Source organism: Ambystoma mexicanum, unplaced genomic scaffold (genome assembly GCF_040938575.1).
Source record: "Ambystoma mexicanum isolate Mex_15411 unplaced genomic scaffold, UKY_AmexF1_1 Mex_scaf34, whole genome shotgun sequence".
Classification (NCBI taxonomy): Eukaryota; Metazoa; Chordata; class Amphibia; order Caudata; family Ambystomatidae; genus Ambystoma; species Ambystoma mexicanum.
Window position 1 is genome coordinate 1,375,360 of NW_027182449.1, and position 16,613 is coordinate 1,391,972.

At 54.4% G+C, this 16,613-nt stretch overlaps 4 non-coding genes and 1 pseudogene across 4 annotated transcripts; all 5 read left to right on the forward strand.

The window, feature by feature from the left end:
- The first annotated feature begins 2,666 nt into the window (after nucleotides 1-2,666).
- LOC138558819 (5S ribosomal RNA) lies at nucleotides 2,667-2,785 on the forward strand. Its single transcript, XR_011298938.1, has one exon. It is a non-coding gene; the product is annotated as a 5S ribosomal RNA (ribosomal RNA).
- A 3,125-nt stretch (nucleotides 2,786-5,910) lies between these two features.
- On the forward strand, nucleotides 5,911-6,029 carry LOC138559078 (5S ribosomal RNA; annotated as a pseudogene).
- Nucleotides 6,030-8,171: 2,142 nt separating this feature from the next.
- Nucleotides 8,172-8,290, forward strand: LOC138558820 (5S ribosomal RNA). Its single transcript, XR_011298939.1, has one exon. It is a non-coding gene; the product is annotated as a 5S ribosomal RNA (ribosomal RNA).
- Nucleotides 8,291-11,415: 3,125 nt separating this feature from the next.
- On the forward strand, nucleotides 11,416-11,534 carry LOC138558821 (5S ribosomal RNA). The gene has a single exon (XR_011298940.1). It is a non-coding gene; the product is annotated as a 5S ribosomal RNA (ribosomal RNA).
- Nucleotides 11,535-14,984: 3,450 nt separating this feature from the next.
- LOC138558822 (5S ribosomal RNA) lies at nucleotides 14,985-15,103 on the forward strand. The gene has a single exon (XR_011298941.1). It is a non-coding gene; the product is annotated as a 5S ribosomal RNA (ribosomal RNA).
- The last annotated feature ends 1,510 nt before the right edge of the window (nucleotides 15,104-16,613 follow it).

Below are 16,613 nucleotides of genomic sequence, written 5' to 3' on the forward strand. Positions count from 1 at the left end.
AGGAAGGGAGGGAGGCCACATCATGCCTCTCCATAGCCAGGCCTCTGGATGATGGGGCAGAAGCGGCCGTCACCCTAAGCTTCCTAGAAGTCCCAACTGGGCCCCATGCTACCTAATATCTCGCCTGATCGAGCCTGGTCGAGCACTGGTCGAGCCTTCAGCCAAGGGACACAGGAGCCAAGGGGTCTGGCCTCGAGCCTTCAGCCGAGGGACCCAGGAGCCCAGGGTCTGGCCTCAGTGCTTCCCAAGTCGGCCTTCAGCTGAAGCCTGCCTGGGCTGGGAGCCTCAGCTGCTGTTCCTGGGTGTGCTTCTTTCCTGCATGTGAAGGCCACCAGCGGCGAAGGTTGCCCTCCGCCTTCTAAGGAGTCGAGGAGACCGCAGCAGGAAAATTGTGTGTGTGTTTATTTCTTCTTTTTTTAGAGGTGCTTTCTATTTTTGCAAGGAACTGACGCCTGGATGAGTGCTAGTGTGGCTTGAGGTAAATTCACGGGCAGCTTCTTTGCAAACTTTTGCCAAACCAACTTGGGGCAGCAGTGGGGTAGAGAGTCAGCCTTCTGCTGATGCCTGCCTAGGCGTGGCTGGGCTGGGGGCCTCAGCTGCTGTTACTGGGCCTGCTTCTTTCCTGGACTTGTAGGCCACCAGCCGGAGAAAGTAAGGGCCTCAACCAACATCGCCCTCTGCCTTCCAAAGAGTCGAGGAGTCCCCAGCAGGAAAATTGTGTGTGTGTTTATTTCTTCTTTTTTAGAGATGCTTTCTATTTTTGTAAGGAAACGACGCCTGGGTGAGTGCTAGTGTGGCGTGAGCTAAATTTACAGGCATCTTCTTTGCAAACTTTTGCCAAACCAACTTGGAGCAGCAGTGGGGTAGAGAGTCAGCCTTCTGCTGATGCCTGCCTGGGCTGGGCTGGTCTGGGGGCCTCAGCTGCTGTTACTGGGCCTGCTTCTTTCCTGGACTTGTAGGCCACCAGCCCGAGAAGGTAAGGGCCTCAACCAACATCGCCCTCTGCCTTCCAAAGAGTCGAGGTGTCCCCAGCAGGAAAATTGTGTGTGTGTATTTCTTCTTTTTTTAGAGATGCTTTCTATTTTTGTAAGGAACCGACGCCTGGGTGAGTGCTAGTGTGGCTTGAGGTAAATTTACGGGCAGCTTCTTTGCAAACTTTTGCCAAACCAACTTGGGGCAGCACTGGGGTAGAGAGTCAGCCTTCCGCTGATGCCTGCCTAGGCGTGGCTGGGCTGGGGGCCTCAGTTGCTGTTACTGGGCCTGCTTCTTTCCTGGACTTGTAGGCCGCCAGCCTGAGAAGGTAAGGCCTCAACCAACATCGCCCTCTGCCTTCCAAAGAGTCGAGGAGACCGCAGCAGGAAAATTGTGTGTGTGTTTATTTCTTCTTTTTTTAGAGGTGCTTTCTATTTTTGTAAGGAACTGACGCCTGGGTGAGTGCTAGTGTGGCGTGAGTTAAATTTACAGGCATCTTCTTTGCAAACTTTTGCCAAACCAACTTGGGGCAGCAGTGGGGTAGAGAGTCAGCCTTCTGCTGATGCCTGCCTAGGCGTGGCTGGGCTGGGGGCCTCAGCTGCTGTTACTGGGCCTGCTTCTTTCCTGGACTTGTAGGCCACCAGCCGGAGAAAGTAAGGGCCTCAACCAACATCGCCCTCTGCCTTCCAAAGAGTCGAGGAGTCCCCAGCAGGAAAATTGTGTGTGTGTTTATTTCTTCTTTTTTAGAGATGCTTTCTATTTTTGTAAGGAACCGACGCCTGGGTGAGTGCTAGTGTGGCTTGAGGTAAATTTACGGGCAGCTTCTTTGCAAACTTTTGCCAAAACAACTTGGGGCAGCACTGGGGTAGAGAGTCAGCCTTCCGCTGATGCCTGCCTAGGCGTGGCTGGGCTGGGGGCCTCAGTTGCTGTTACTGGGCCTGCTTCTTTCCTGGACTTGTAGGCCGCCAGCCTGAGAAGGTAAGGCCTCAACCAACATCGCCCTCTGCCTTCCAAAGAGTCGAGGAGACCGCAGCAGGAAAATTGTGTGTGTGTTTATTTCTTCTTTTTTTAGAGGTGCTTTCTATTTTTGTAAGGAACTGACGCCTGGGTGAGTGCTAGTGTGGCTTGAGGTAAATTCACGGGCAGCTTCTTTGCAAACTTTTGCCAAACCAACTTGGGGCAGCAGTGGGGTAGAGAGTCAGCCTTAAGCTGATGCCTGCCTGGGCTGGGCTGGGCTGGGGGCCTCAGCTGCTGTTACTGGGCCTGCTTCTTTCCTGGACTTGTAGGTCACCAGCCCGATATGGTAAGGGCCTCAACCAACATCACCCTCTGCCTTCCAAAGCGTCGAGGAGCCCCCAGCAGGAAAATTGTGTGTGTGTTTATTTCCATCTTTCTTTCCGAGTTTTTTTTTAAAGTTTTGTAAGGAACGGATGCTTGGGTGAGTGAGTGCAAGTGTGGCTTGGCCTGAATTTACAGACACTTTCTTTGCAAACATGAGTAGGCAAGTGGGTATTTCAAAAGTGGGTGCATGGAGCTGCTCGTTGCTTTTCCAAGCTGGCAGCTGTGGCTCCTGAGCTTGAGGCAAAAAGAAGGGCAGAAGCACACTGCAGAGGACAGCGTTCAGCCTTGCAAGAGGGCAGTGGACGTCGGAGGAGCCGACACAGCACAAGAGGCTCGGAATCGGCGCACTCTTCGCCTACGGCCATACCACCCTGAATGCGCCCGATCTCGTCCGATCTCGGAAGCTAAGCAGGGTCGGGCCTGGTTAGTACTTGGATGGGAGACCGCCTGGGAATACCAGGTGCTGTAGGCATTTTGCTACTCTGTGCCCGATAGGCGGCGTTCGTCTTCTCCGTCTTGAACTACATTTTTCCTCCATTCCGCTTTTAATTTTAACAAACACGGCGCGTGAAAAAGGCACAGGGGCAGACAGCAGCCCTCGCTCCAATGCAGAGCCCCGTCAGAGGCGGACACGTTGTCGCCAAACTAACTTGGAGCAGCAGCAGCAGCAGCAGGAGACTGAAGCCAGGGCAGCAGCTTGCCGCCTCGGGTGGGTGGATGCAGCCAGAAAGGGCCACTCGTGTCCCTGGCAAAGCACCTCCAGCGTCTCCCCGTTTTCTCTCCAGTGGACGCGCAAGGCCCCCTACAGCTAGGGGAGGCAAGTGGATGGGCCTCATCTGCATATGTGGGCTCTAGAGGAAGAGTGCACCCTGGGAGACAAGGGGACACCTGGAGCGGGAAGTGCTCACGGGGGAGAAGTGCCTACAAGAGGCAGGAAGGGAGGGAGGCCACATCATGCCTCTCCATAGCCAGGCCTCTGGATGATGGGGCAGAAGCGGCCGTCACCCTAAGCTTCCTAGAAGTCCCAGCTGGGCCCCATGCTACCTAATATCTCGCCTGATCGAGCCTGGTCGAGCACTGGTCGAGCCTTCAGCCAAGGGACACAGGAGCCAAGGGGTCTGGCCTCGAGCCTTCAGCCGAGGGACCCAGGAGCCCAGGGTCTGGCCTCAGTGCTTCCCAAGTCGGCCTTCAGCTGAAGCCTGCCTGGGCTGGGAGCCTCAGCTGCTGTTCCTGGGTGTGCTTCTTTCCTGCATGTGAAGGCCACCAGCGGCGAAGGTTGCCCTCCGCCTTCTAAGGAGTCGAGGAGACCGCAGCAGGAAAATTGTGTGTGTGTTTATTTCTTCTTTTTTTAGAGGTGCTTTCTATTTTTGCAAGGAACTGACGCCTGGATGAGTGCTAGTGTGGCTTGAGGTAAATTCACGGGCAGCTTCTTTGCAAACTTTTGCCAAACCAACTTGGGGCAGCAGTGGGGTAGAGAGTCAGCCTTCTGCTGATGCCTGCCTAGGCGTGGCTGGGCTGGGGGCCTCAGCTGCTGTTACTGGGCCTGCTTCTTTCCTGGACTTGTAGGCCACCAGCCGGAGAAAGTAAGGGCCTCAACCAACATCGCCCTCTGCCTTCCAAAGAGTCGAGGAGTCCCCAGCAGGAAAATTGTGTGTGTGTTTATTTCTTCTTTTTTAGAGATGCTTTCTATTTTTGTAAGGAAACGACGCCTGGGTGAGTGCTAGTGTGGCGTGAGCTAAATTTACAGGCATCTTCTTTGCAAACTTTTGCCAAACCAACTTGGAGCAGCAGTGGGGTAGAGAGTCAGCCTTCTGCTGATGCCTGCCTGGGCTGGGCTGGTCTGGGGGCCTCAGCTGCTGTTACTGGGCCTGCTTCTTTCCTGGACTTGTAGGCCACCAGCCCGAGAAGGTAAGGGCCTCAACCAACATCGCCCTCTGCCTTCCAAAGAGTCGAGGTGTCCCCAGCAGGAAAATTGTGTGTGTGTATTTCTTCTTTTTTTAGAGATGCTTTCTATTTTTGTAAGGAACCGACGCCTGGGTGAGTGCTAGTGTGGCTTGAGGTAAATTTACGGGCAGCTTCTTTGCAAACTTTTGCCAAACCAACTTGGGGCAGCACTGGGGTAGAGAGTCAGCCTTCCGCTGATGCCTGCCTAGGCGTGGCTGGGCTGGGGGCCTCAGTTGCTGTTACTGGGCCTGCTTCTTTCCTGGACTTGTAGGCCGCCAGCCTGAGAAGGTAAAGCCTCAACCAACATCGCCCTCTGCCTTCCAAAGAGTCGAGGAGACCGCAGCAGGAAAATTGTGTGTGTGTTTATTTCTTCTTTTTTTAGAGGTGCTTTCTATTTTTGTAAGGAACCGACGCCTGGGTGAGTGCTAGTGTGGCTTGAGGTAAATTTACGGGCAGCTTCTTTGCAAACTTTTGCCAAAACAACTTATGGCAGCACTGGGGTAGAGAGTCAGCCTTCTGCTGATGCCTGCCTAGGCGTGGCTGGGCTGGGGGCCTCAGCTGCTGTTACTGGGCCTGCTTCTTTCCTGGACTTGTAGGCCACCAGCCGGAGAAAGTAAGGGCCTCAACCAACATCGCCCTCTGCCTTCCAAAGAGTCGAGGAGTCCCCAGCAGGAAAATTGTGTGTGTGTTTATTTCTTCTTTTTTAGAGATGCTTTCTATTTTTGTAAGGAACCGACGCCTGGGTGAGTGCTAGTGTGGCTTGAGGTAAATTTACGGGCAGCTTCTTTGCAAACTTTTGCCAAAACAACTTGGGGCAGCACTGGGGTAGAGAGTCAGCCTTCCGCTGATGCCTGCCTAGGCGTGGCTGGGCTGGGGGCCTCAGTTGCTGTTACTGGGCCTGCTTCTTTCCTGGACTTGTAGGCCGCCAGCCTGAGAAGGTAAGGCCTCAACCAACATCGCCCTCTGCCTTCCAAAGAGTCGAGGAGACCGCAGCAGGAAAATTGTGTGTGTGTTTATTTCTTCTTTTTTTAGAGGTGCTTTCTATTTTTGTAAGGAACTGACGCCTGGGTGAGTGCTAGTGTGGCTTGAGGTAAATTCACGGGCAGCTTCTTTGCAAACTTTTGCCAAACCAACTTGGGGCAGCAGTGGGGTAGAGAGTCAGCCTTAAGCTGATGCCTGCCTGGGCTGGGCTGGGCTGGGGGCCTCAGCTGCTGTTACTGGGCCTGCTTCTTTCCTGGACTTGTAGGCCACCAGCCCGATATGGTAAGGGCCTCAACCAACATCACCCTCTGCCTTCCAAAGCGTCGAGGAGCCCCCAGCAGGAAAATTGTGTGTGTGTTTATTTCCATCTTTCTTTCCGAGTTTTTTTTAAAGTTTTGTAAGGAACGGATGCTTGGGTGAGTGAGTGCAAGTGTGGCTTGGCCTGAATTTACAGACACTTTCTTTGCAAACATGAGTAGGCAAGTGGGTATTTCAAAAGTGGGTGCATGGAGCTGCTCGTTGCTTTTCCAAGCTGGCAGCTGTGGCTCCTGAGCTTGAGGCAAAAAGAAGGGCAGAAGCACACTGCAGAGGACAGCGTTCAGCCTTGCAAGAGGGCAGTGGACGTCGGAGGAGCCGACACAGCACAAGAGGCTCGGAATCGGCGCACTCTTCACCTACGGCCATACCACCCTGAATGCGCCCGATCTCGTCCGATCTCGGAAGCTAAGCAGGGTCGGGCCTGGTTAGTACTTGGATGGGAGACCGCCTGGGAATACTTAATTTTGCTACTCTGTGCCCGATAGGCGGCGTTCGTCTTCTCCGTCTTGAACTACATTTTTCCTCCATTCCGCTTTTAATTTTAACAAACACGGCGCGTGAAAAAGGCACAGGGGCAGACAGCAGCCCTCGCTCCAATGCAGAGCCCCGTCAGAGGCGGACACGTTGTCGCCAAACTAACTTGGAGCAGCAGCAGCAGCAGCAGGAGACTGAAGCCAGGGCAGCAGCTTGCCGCCTCGGGTGGGTGGATGCAGCCAGAAAGGGCCACTCGTGTCCCTGGCAAAGCACCTCCAGCATCTCCCCGTTTTCTCTCCAGTGGACGCGCAAGGCCCCCTACAGCTAGGGGAGGCAAGTGGATGGGCCTCATCTGCATATGTGGGCTCTAGAGGAAGAGTGCACCCTGGGAGACAAGGGGACACCTGGAGCGGGAAGTGCTCACGGGGGAGAAGTGCCTACAAGAGGCAGGAAGGGAGGGAGGCCACATCATGCCTCTCCATAGCCAGGCCTCTGGATGATGGGGCAGAAGCGGCCGTCACCCTAAGCTTCCTAGAAGTCCCAGCTGGGCCCCATGCTACCTAATATCTCGCCTGATCGAGCCTGGTCGAGCACTGGTCGAGCCTTCAGCCAAGGGACACAGGAGCCAAGGGGTCTGGCCTCGAGCCTTCAGCCGAGGGACCCAGGAGCCCAGGGTCTGGCCTCAGTGCTTCCCAAGTCGGCCTTCAGCTGAAGCCTGCCTGGGCTGGGAGCCTCAGCTGCTGTTCCTGGGTGTGCTTCTTTCCTGCATGTGAAGGCCACCAGCGGCGAAGGTTGCCCTCCGCCTTCTAAGGAGTCGAGGAGACCGCAGCAGGAAAATTGTGTGTGTGTTTATTTCTTCTTTTTTTAGAGGTGCTTTCTATTTTTGCAAGGAACTGACGCCTGGATGAGTGCTAGTGTGGCTTGAGGTAAATTCACGGGCAGCTTCTTTGCAAACTTTTGCCAAACCAACTTGGGGCAGCAGTGGGGTAGAGAGTCAGCCTTCTGCTGATGCCTGCCTAGGCGTGGCTGGGCTGGGGGCCTCAGCTGCTGTTACTGGGCCTGCTTCTTTCCTGGACTTGTAGGCCACCAGCCGGAGAAAGTAAGGGCCTCAACCAACATCGCCCTCTGCCTTCCAAAGAGTCGAGGAGTCCCCAGCAGGAAAATTGTGTGTGTGTTTATTTCTTTTTTTTTTAGAGATGCTTTCTATTTTTGTAAGGAACCGACGCCTGGGTGAGTGCTAGTGTGGCTTGAGGTAAATTTACGGGCAGCTTCTTTGCAAACTTTTGCCAAAACAACTTGGGGCAGCACTGGGGTAGAGAGTCAGCCTTCCGCTGATGCCTGCCTAGGCGTGGCTGGGCTGGGGGCCTCAGTTGCTGTTACTGGGCCTGCTTCTTTCCTGGACTTGTAGGCCGCCAGCCTGAGAAGGTAAGGCCTCAACCAACATCGCCCTCTGCCTTCCAAAGAGTCGAGGAGACCGCAGCAGGAAAATTGTGTGTGTGTTTATTTCTTCTTTTTTTAGAGGTGCTTTCTATTTTTGTAAGGAACTGACGCCTGGGTGAGTGCTAGTGTGGCTTGAGGTAAATTCACGGGCAGCTTCTTTGCAAACTTTTGCCAAACCAACTTGGGGCAGCAGTGGGGTAGAGAGTCAGCCTTAAGCTGATGCCTGCCTGGGCTGGGCTGGGCTGGGGGCCTCAGCTGCTGTTACTGGGCCTGCTTCTTTCCTGGACTTGTAGGTCACCAGCCCGATATGGTAAGGGCCTCAACCAACATCACCCTCTGCCTTCCAAAGCGTCGAGGAGCCCCCAGCAGGAAAATTGTGTGTGTGTTTATTTCCATCTTTCTTTCCGAGTTTTTTTTTAAAGTTTTGTAAGGAACGGATGCTTGGGTGAGTGAGTGCAAGTGTGGCTTGGCCTGAATTTACAGACACTTTCTTTGCAAACATGAGTAGGCAAGTGGGTATTTCAAAAGTGGGTGCATGGAGCTGCTCGTTGCTTTTCCAAGCTGGCAGCTGTGGCTCCTGAGCTTGAGGCAAAAAGAAGGGCAGAAGCACACTGCAGAGGACAGCGTTCAGCCTTGCAAGAGGGCAGTGGACGTCGGAGGAGCCGACACAGCACAAGAGGCTCGGAATCGGCGCACTCTTCGCCTACGGCCATACCACCCTGAATGCGCCCGATCTCGTCCGATCTCGGAAGCTAAGCAGGGTCGGGCCTGGTTAGTACTTGGATGGGAGACCGCCTGGGAATACCAGGTGCTGTAGGCATTTTGCTACTCTGTGCCCGATAGGCGGAGTTCGTCTTCTCCGTCTTGAACTACATTTTTCCTCCATTCCGCTTTTAATTTTAACAAACACGGCGCGTGAAAAAGGCACAGGGGCAGACAGCAGCCCTCGCTCCAATGCAGAGCCCCGTCAGAGGCGGACACGTTGTCGCCAAACTAACTTGGAGCAGCAGCAGCAGCAGCAGGAGACTGAAGCCAGGGCAGCAGCTTGCCGCCTCGGGTGGGTGGATGCAGCCAGAAAGGGCCACTCGTGTCCCTGGCAAAGCACCTCCAGCGTCTCCCCGTTTTCTCTCCAGTGGACGCGCAAGGCCCCCTACAGCTAGGGGAGGCAAGTGGATGGGCCTCATCTGCATATGTGGGCTCTAGAGGAAGAGTGCACCCTGGGAGACAAGGGGACACCTGGAGCGGGAAGTGCTCACGGGGGAGAAGTGCCTACAAGAGGCAGGAAGGGAGGGAGGCCACATCATGCCTCTCCATAGCCAGGCCTCTGGATGATGGGGCAGAAGCGGCCGTCACCCTAAGCTTCCTAGAAGTCCCAGCTGGGCCCCATGCTACCTAATATCTCGCCTGATCGAGCCTGGTCGAGCACTGGTCGAGCCTTCAGCCAAGGGACACAGGAGCCAAGGGGTCTGGCCTCGAGCCTTCAACCGAGGGACCCAGGAGCCCAGGGTCTGGCCTCAGTGCTTCCCAAGTCGGCCTTCAGCTGAAGCCTGCCTGGGCTGGGAGCCTCAGCTGCTGTTCCTGGGTGTGCTTCTTTCCTGCATGTGAAGGCCACCAGCGGCGAAGGTTGCCCTCCGCCTTCCAAGGAGTCGAGGGGATAGAAGCAGGAAAATTGTGTGTGTGTTTATTTCTTCTTTTTTAGAGATTCTTTCTATTTTTGTAAGGAACTGACGCCTGGGTGAGTGCTAGTGTGGCTTGAGGTAAATTCACGGGCAGCTTCTTTGCAAACTTTTGCCAAACCAACTTGGGGCAGCAGTGGGGTAGAGAGTCAGCCTTCTGCTGATGCCTGCCTAGGCGTGGCTGGGCTGGGGGCCTCAGCTGCTGTTACTGGGCCTGCTTCTTTCCTGGACTTGTAGGCCACCAGCCGGAGAAAGTAAGGGCCTCAACCAACATCGCCCTCTGCCTTCCAAAGAGTCGAGGAGTCCCCAGCAGGAAAATTGTGTGTGTGTTTATTTCTTCTTTTTTAGAGATGCTTTCTATTTTTGTAAGGAAACGACGCCTGGGTGAGTGCTAGTGTGGCGTGAGCTAAATTTACAGGCATCTTCTTTGCAAACTTTTGCCAAACCAACTTGGAGCAGCAGTGGGGTAGAGAGTCAGCCTTCTGCTGATGCCTGCCTGGGCTGGGCTGGTCTGGGGGCCTCAGCTGCTGTTACTGGGCCTGCTTCTTTCCTGGACTTGTAGGCCACCAGCCCGAGAAGGTAAGGGCCTCAACCAACATCGCCCTCTGCCTTCCAAAGAGTCGAGGTGTCCCCAGCAGGAAAATTGTGTGTGTGTATTTCTTCTTTTTTTAGAGATGCTTTCTATTTTTGTAAGGAACCGACGCCTGGGTGAGTGCTAGTGTGGCTTGAGGTAAATTTACGGGCAGCTTCTTTGCAAACTTTTGCCAAACCAACTTGGGGCAGCACTGGGGTAGAGAGTCAGCCTTCCGCTGATGCCTGCCTAGGCGTGGCTGGGCTGGGGGCCTCAGTTGCTGTTACTGGGCCTGCTTCTTTCCTGGACTTGTAGGCCGCCAGCCTGAGAAGGTAAGGCCTCAACCAACATCGCCCTCTGCCTTCCAAAGAGTCGAGGAGACCGCAGCAGGAAAATTGTGTGTGTGTTTATTTCTTCTTTTTTTAGAGGTGCTTTCTATTTTTGTAAGGAACTGACGCCTGGGTGAGTGCTAGTGTGGCGTGAGTTAAATTTACAGGCATCTTCTTTGCAAACTTTTGCCAAACCAACTTGGGGCAGCAGTGGGGTAGAGAGTCAGCCTTCTGCTGATGCCTGCCTAGGCGTGGCTGGGCTGGGGGCCTCAGCTGCTGTTACTGGGCCTGCTTCTTTCCTGGACTTGTAGGCCACCAGCCGGAGAAAGTAAGGGCCTCAACCAACATCGCCCTCTGCCTTCCAAAGAGTCGAGGAGTCCCCAGCAGGAAAATTGTGTGTGTGTTTATTTCTTCTTTTTTAGAGATGCTTTCTATTTTTGTAAGGAACCGACGCCTGGGTGAGTGCTAGTGTGGCTTGAGGTAAATTTACGGGCAGCTTCTTTGCAAACTTTTGCCAAAACAACTTGGGGCAGCACTGGGGTAGAGAGTCAGCCTTCCGCTGATGCCTGCCTAGGCGTGGCTGGGCTGGGGGCCTCAGTTGCTGTTACTGGGCCTGCTTCTTTCCTGGACTTGTAGGCCGCCAGCCTGAGAAGGTAAGGCCTCAACCAACATCGCCCTCTGCCTTCCAAAGAGTCGAGGAGACCGCAGCAGGAAAATTGTGTGTGTGTTTATTTCTTCTTTTTTTAGAGGTGCTTTCTATTTTTGTAAGGAACTGACGCCTGGGTGAGTGCTAGTGTGGCTTGAGGTAAATTCACGGGCAGCTTCTTTGCAAACTTTTGCCAAACCAACTTGGGGCAGCAGTGGGGTAGAGAGTCAGCCTTAAGCTGATGCCTGCCTGGGCTGGGCTGGGCTGGGGGCCTCAGCTGCTGTTACTGGGCCTGCTTCTTTCCTGGACTTGTAGGTCACCAGCCCGATATGGTAAGGGCCTCAACCAACATCACCCTCTGCCTTCCAAAGCGTCGAGGAGCCCCCAGCAGGAAAATTGTGTGTGTGTTTATTTCCATCTTTCTTTCCGAGTTTTTTTTTAAAGTTTTGTAAGGAACAGATGCTTGGGTGAGTGAGTGCAAGTGTGGCTTGGCCTGAATTTACAGACACTTTCTTTGCAAACATGAGTAGGCAAGTGGGTATTTCAAAAGTGGGTGCATGGAGCTGCTCGTTGCTTTTCCAAGCTGGCAGCTGTGGCTCCTGAGCTTGAGGCAAAAAGAAGGGCAGAAGCACACTGCAGAGGACAGCGTTCAGCCTTGCAAGAGGGCAGTGGACGTCGGAGGAGCCGACACAGCACAAGAGGCTCGGAATCGGCGCACTCTTCGCCTACGGCCATACCACCCTGAATGCGCCCGATCTCGTCCGATCTCGGAAGCTAAGCAGGGTCGGGCCTGGTTAGTACTTGGATGGGAGACCGCCTGGGAATACCAGGTGCTGTAGGCATTTTGCTACTCTGTGCCCGATAGGCGGAGTTCGTCTTCTCCGTCTTGAACTACATTTTTCCTCCATTCCGCTTTTAATTTTAACAAACACGGCGCGTGAAAAAGGCACAGGGGCAGACAGCAGCCCTCGCTCCAATGCAGAGCCCCGTCAGAGGCGGACACGTTGTCGCCAAACTAACTTGGAGCAGCAGCAGCAGCAGCAGGAGACTGAAGCCAGGGCAGCAGCTTGCCGCCTCGGGTGGGTGGATGCAGCCAGAAAGGGCCACTCGTGTCCCTGGCAAAGCACCTCCAGCGTCTCCCCGTTTTCTCTCCAGTGGACGCGCAAGGCCCCCTACAGCTAGGGGAGGCAAGTGGATGGGCCTCATCTGCATATGTGGGCTCTAGAGGAAGAGTGCACCCTGGGAGACAAGGGGACACCTGGAGCGGGAAGTGCTCACGGGGGAGAAGTGCCTACAAGAGGCAGGAAGGGAGGGAGGCCACATCATGCCTCTCCATAGCCAGGCCTCTGGATGATGGGGCAGAAGCGGCCGTCACCCTAAGCTTCCTAGAAGTCCCAGCTGGGCCCCATGCTACCTAATATCTCGCCTGATCGAGCCTGGTCGAGCACTGGTCGAGCCTTCAGCCAAGGGACACAGGAGCCAAGGGGTCTGGCCTCGAGCCTTCAACCGAGGGACCCAGGAGCCCAGGGTCTGGCCTCAGTGCTTCCCAAGTCGGCCTTCAGCTGAAGCCTGCCTGGGCTGGGAGCCTCAGCTGCTGTTCCTGGGTGTGCTTCTTTCCTGCATGTGAAGGCCACCAGCGGCGAAGGTTGCCCTCCGCCTTCCAAGGAGTCGAGGGGATAGAAGCAGGAAAATTGTGTGTGTGTTTATTTCTTCTTTTTTAGAGATTCTTTCTATTTTTGTAAGGAACTGACGCCTGGGTGAGTGCTAGTTTGGCTTGAGGTAAATTCACGGGCAGCTTCTTTGCAAACTTTTGCCAAACCAACTTGGGGCAGCAGTGGGGTAGAGAGTCAGCCTTCTGCTGATGCCTGCCTAGGCGTGGCTGGGCTGGGGGCCTCAGCTGCTGTTACTGGGCCTGCTTCTTTCCTGGACTTGTAGGCCACCAGCCGGAGAAAGTAAGGGCCTCAACCAACATCGCCCTCTGCCTTCCAAAGAGTCGAGGAGTCCCCAGCAGGAAAATTGTGTGTGTGTTTATTTCTTCTTTTTTAGAGATGCTTTCTATTTTTGTAAGGAAACGACGCCTGGGTGAGTGCTAGTGTGGCGTGAGCTAAATTTACAGGCATCTTCTTTGCAAACTTTTGCCAAACCAACTTGGAGCAGCAGTGGGGTAGAGAGTCAGCCTTCTGCTGATGCCTGCCTGGGCTGGGCTGGTCTGGGGGCCTCAGCTGCTGTTACTGGGCCTGCTTCTTTCCTGGACTTGTAGGCCACCAGCCCGAGAAGGTAAGGGCCTCAACCAACATCGCCCTCTGCCTTCCAAAGAGTCGAGGTGTCCCCAGCAGGAAAATTGTGTGTGTGTATTTCTTCTTTTTTTAGAGATGCTTTCTATTTTTGTAAGGAACCGACGCCTGGGTGAGTGCTAGTGTGGCTTGAGGTAAATTTACGGGCAGCTTCTTTGCAAACTTTTGCCAAACCAACTTGGGGCAGCACTGGGGTAGAGAGTCAGCCTTCCGCTGATGCCTGCCTAGGCGTGGCTGGGCTGGGGGCCTCAGTTGCTGTTACTGGGCCTGCTTCTTTCCTGGACTTGTAGGCCGCCAGCCTGAGAAGGTAAGGCCTCAACCAACATCGCCCTCTGCCTTCCAAAGAGTCGAGGAGACCGCAGCAGGAAAATTGTGTGTGTGTTTATTTCTTCTTTTTTTAGAGGTGCTTTCTATTTTTGTAAGGAACTGACGCCTGGGTGAGTGCTAGTGTGGCTTGAGGTAAATTCACGGGCAGCTTCTTTGCAAACTTTTGCCAAACCAACTTGGGGCAGCACTGGGGTAGAGAGTCAGCCTTCCGCTGATGCCTGCCTAGGCGTGGCTGGGCTGGGGGCCTCAGTTGCTGTTACTGGGCCTGCTTCTTTCCTGGACTTGTAGGCCGCCAGCCTGAGAAGGTAAGGCCTCAACCAACATCGCCCTCTGCCTTCCAAAGAGTCGAGGAGACCGCAGCAGGAAAATTGTGTGTGTGTTTATTTCTTCTTTTTTTAGAGGTGCTTTCTATTTTTGTAAGGAACTGACGCCTGGGTGAGTGCTAGTGTGGCGTGAGTTAAATTTACAGGCATCTTCTTTGCAAACTTTTGCCAAACCAACTTGGGGCAGCAGTGGGGTAGAGAGTCAGCCTTCTGCTGATGCCTGCCTAGGCGTGGCTGGGCTGGGGGCCTCAGCTGCTGTTACTGGGCCTGCTTCTTTCCTGGACTTGTAGGCCACCAGCCGGAGAAAGTAAGGGCCTCAACCAACATCGCCCTCTGCCTTCCAAAGAGTCGAGGAGTCCCCAGCAGGAAAATTGTGTGTGTGTTTATTTCTTCTTTTTTAGAGATGCTTTCTATTTTTGTAAGGAACCGACGCCTGGGTGAGTGCTAGTGTGGCTTGAGGTAAATTTACGGGCAGCTTCTTTGCAAACTTTTGCCAAAACAACTTGGGGCAGCACTGGGGTAGAGAGTCAGCCTTCCGCTGATGCCTGCCTAGGCGTGGCTGGGCTGGGGGCCTCAGTTGCTGTTACTGGGCCTGCTTCTTTCCTGGACTTGTAGGCCGCCAGCCTGAGAAGGTAAGGCCTCAACCAACATCGCCCTCTGCCTTCCAAAGAGTCGAGGAGACCGCAGCAGGAAAATTGTGTGTGTGTTTATTTCTTCTTTTTTTAGAGGTGCTTTCTATTTTTGTAAGGAACTGACGCCTGGGTGAGTGCTAGTGTGGCTTGAGGTAAATTCACGGGCAGCTTCTTTGCAAACTTTTGCCAAACCAACTTGGGGCAGCAGTGGGGTAGAGAGTCAGCCTTAAGCTGATGCCTGCCTGGGCTGGGCTGGGCTGGGGGCCTCAGCTGCTGTTACTGGGCCTGCTTCTTTCCTGGACTTGTAGGTCACCAGCCCGATATGGTAAGGGCCTCAACCAACATCACCCTCTGCCTTCCAAAGCGTCGAGGAGCCCCCAGCAGGAAAATTGTGTGTGTGTTTATTTCCATCTTTCTTTCCGAGTTTTTTTTTAAAGTTTTGTAAGGAACGGATGCTTGGGTGAGTGAGTGCAAGTGTGGCTTGGCCTGAATTTACAGACACTTTCTTTGCAAACATGAGTAGGCAAGTGGGTATTTCAAAAGTGGGTGCATGGAGCTGCTCGTTGCTTTTCCAAGCTGGCAGCTGTGGCTCCTGAGCTTGAGGCAAAAAGAAGGGCAGAAGCACACTGCAGAGGACAGCGTTCAGCCTTGCAAGAGGGCAGTGGACGTCGGAGGAGCCGACACAGCACAAGAGGCTCGGAATCGGCGCACTCTTCGCCTACGGCCATACCACCCTGAATGCGCCCGATCTCGTCCGATCTCGGAAGCTAAGCAGGGTCGGGCCTGGTTAGTACTTGGATGGGAGACCGCCTGGGAATACCAGGTGCTGTAGGCATTTTGCTACTCTGTGCCCGATAGGCGGAGTTCGTCTTCTCCGTCTTGAACTACATTTTTCCTCCATTCCGCTTTTAATTTTAACAAACACGGCGCGTGAAAAAGGCACAGGGGCAGACAGCAGCCCTCGCTCCAATGCAGAGCCCCGTCAGAGGCGGACACGTTGTCGCCAAACTAACTTGGAGCAGCAGCAGCAGCAGCAGGAGACTGAAGCCAGGGCAGCAGCTTGCCGCCTCGGGTGGGTGGATGCAGCCAGAAAGGGCCACTCGTGTCCCTGGCAAAGCACCTCCAGCGTCTCCCCGTTTTCTCTCCAGTGGACGCGCAAGGCCCCCTACAGCTAGGGGAGGCAAGTGGATGGGCCTCATCTGCATATGTGGGCTCTAGAGGAAGAGTGCACCCTGGGAGACAAGGGGACACCTGGAGCGGGAAGTGCTCACGGGGGAGAAGTGCCTACAAGAGGCAGGAAGGGAGGGAGGCCACATCATGCCTCTCCATAGCCAGGCCTCTGGATGATGGGGCAGAAGCGGCCGTCACCCTAAGCTTCCTAGAAGTCCCAGCTGGGCCCCATGCTACCTAATATCTCGCCTGATCGAGCCTGGTCGAGCACTGGTCGAGCCTTCAGCCAAGGGACACAGGAGCCAAGGGGTCTGGCCTCGAGCCTTCAACCGAGGGACCCAGGAGCCCAGGGTCTGGCCTCAGTGCTTCCCAAGTCGGCCTTCAGCTGAAGCCTGCCTGGGCTGGGAGCCTCAGCTGCTGTTCCTGGGTGTGCTTCTTTCCTGCATGTGAAGGCCACCAGCGGCGAAGGTTGCCCTCCGCCTTCCAAGGAGTCGAGGGGATAGAAGCAGGAAAATTGTGTGTGTGTTTATTTCTTCTTTTTTAGAGATTCTTTCTATTTTTGTAAGGAACTGACGCCTGGGTGAGTGCTAGTGTGGCTTGAGGTAAATTCACGGGCAGCTTCTTTGCAAACTTTTGCCAAACCAACTTGGGGCAGCAGTGGGGTAGAGAGTCAGCCTTCTGCTGATGCCTGCCTAGGCGTGGCTGGGCTGGGGGCCTCAGCTGCTGTTACTGGGCCTGCTTCTTTCCTGGACTTGTAGGCCACCAGCCGGAGAAAGTAAGGGCCTCAACCAACATCGCCCTCTGCCTTCCAAAGAGTCGAGGAGTCCCCAGCAGGAAAATTGTGTGTGTGTTTATTTCTTCTTTTTTAGAGATGCTTTCTATTTTTGTAAGGAAACGACGCCTGGGTGAGTGCTAGTGTGGCGTGAGCTAAATTTACAGGCATCTTCTTTGCAAACTTTTGCCAAACCAACTTGGAGCAGCAGTGGGGTAGAGAGTCAGCCTTCTGCTGATGCCTGCCTGGGCTGGGCTGGTCTGGGGGCCTCAGCTGCTGTTACTGGGCCTGCTTCTTTCCTGGACTTGTAGGCCACCAGCCCGAGAAGGTAAGGGCCTCAACCAACATCGCCCTCTGCCTTCCAAAGAGTCGAGGTGTCCCCAGCAGGAAAATTGTGTGTGTG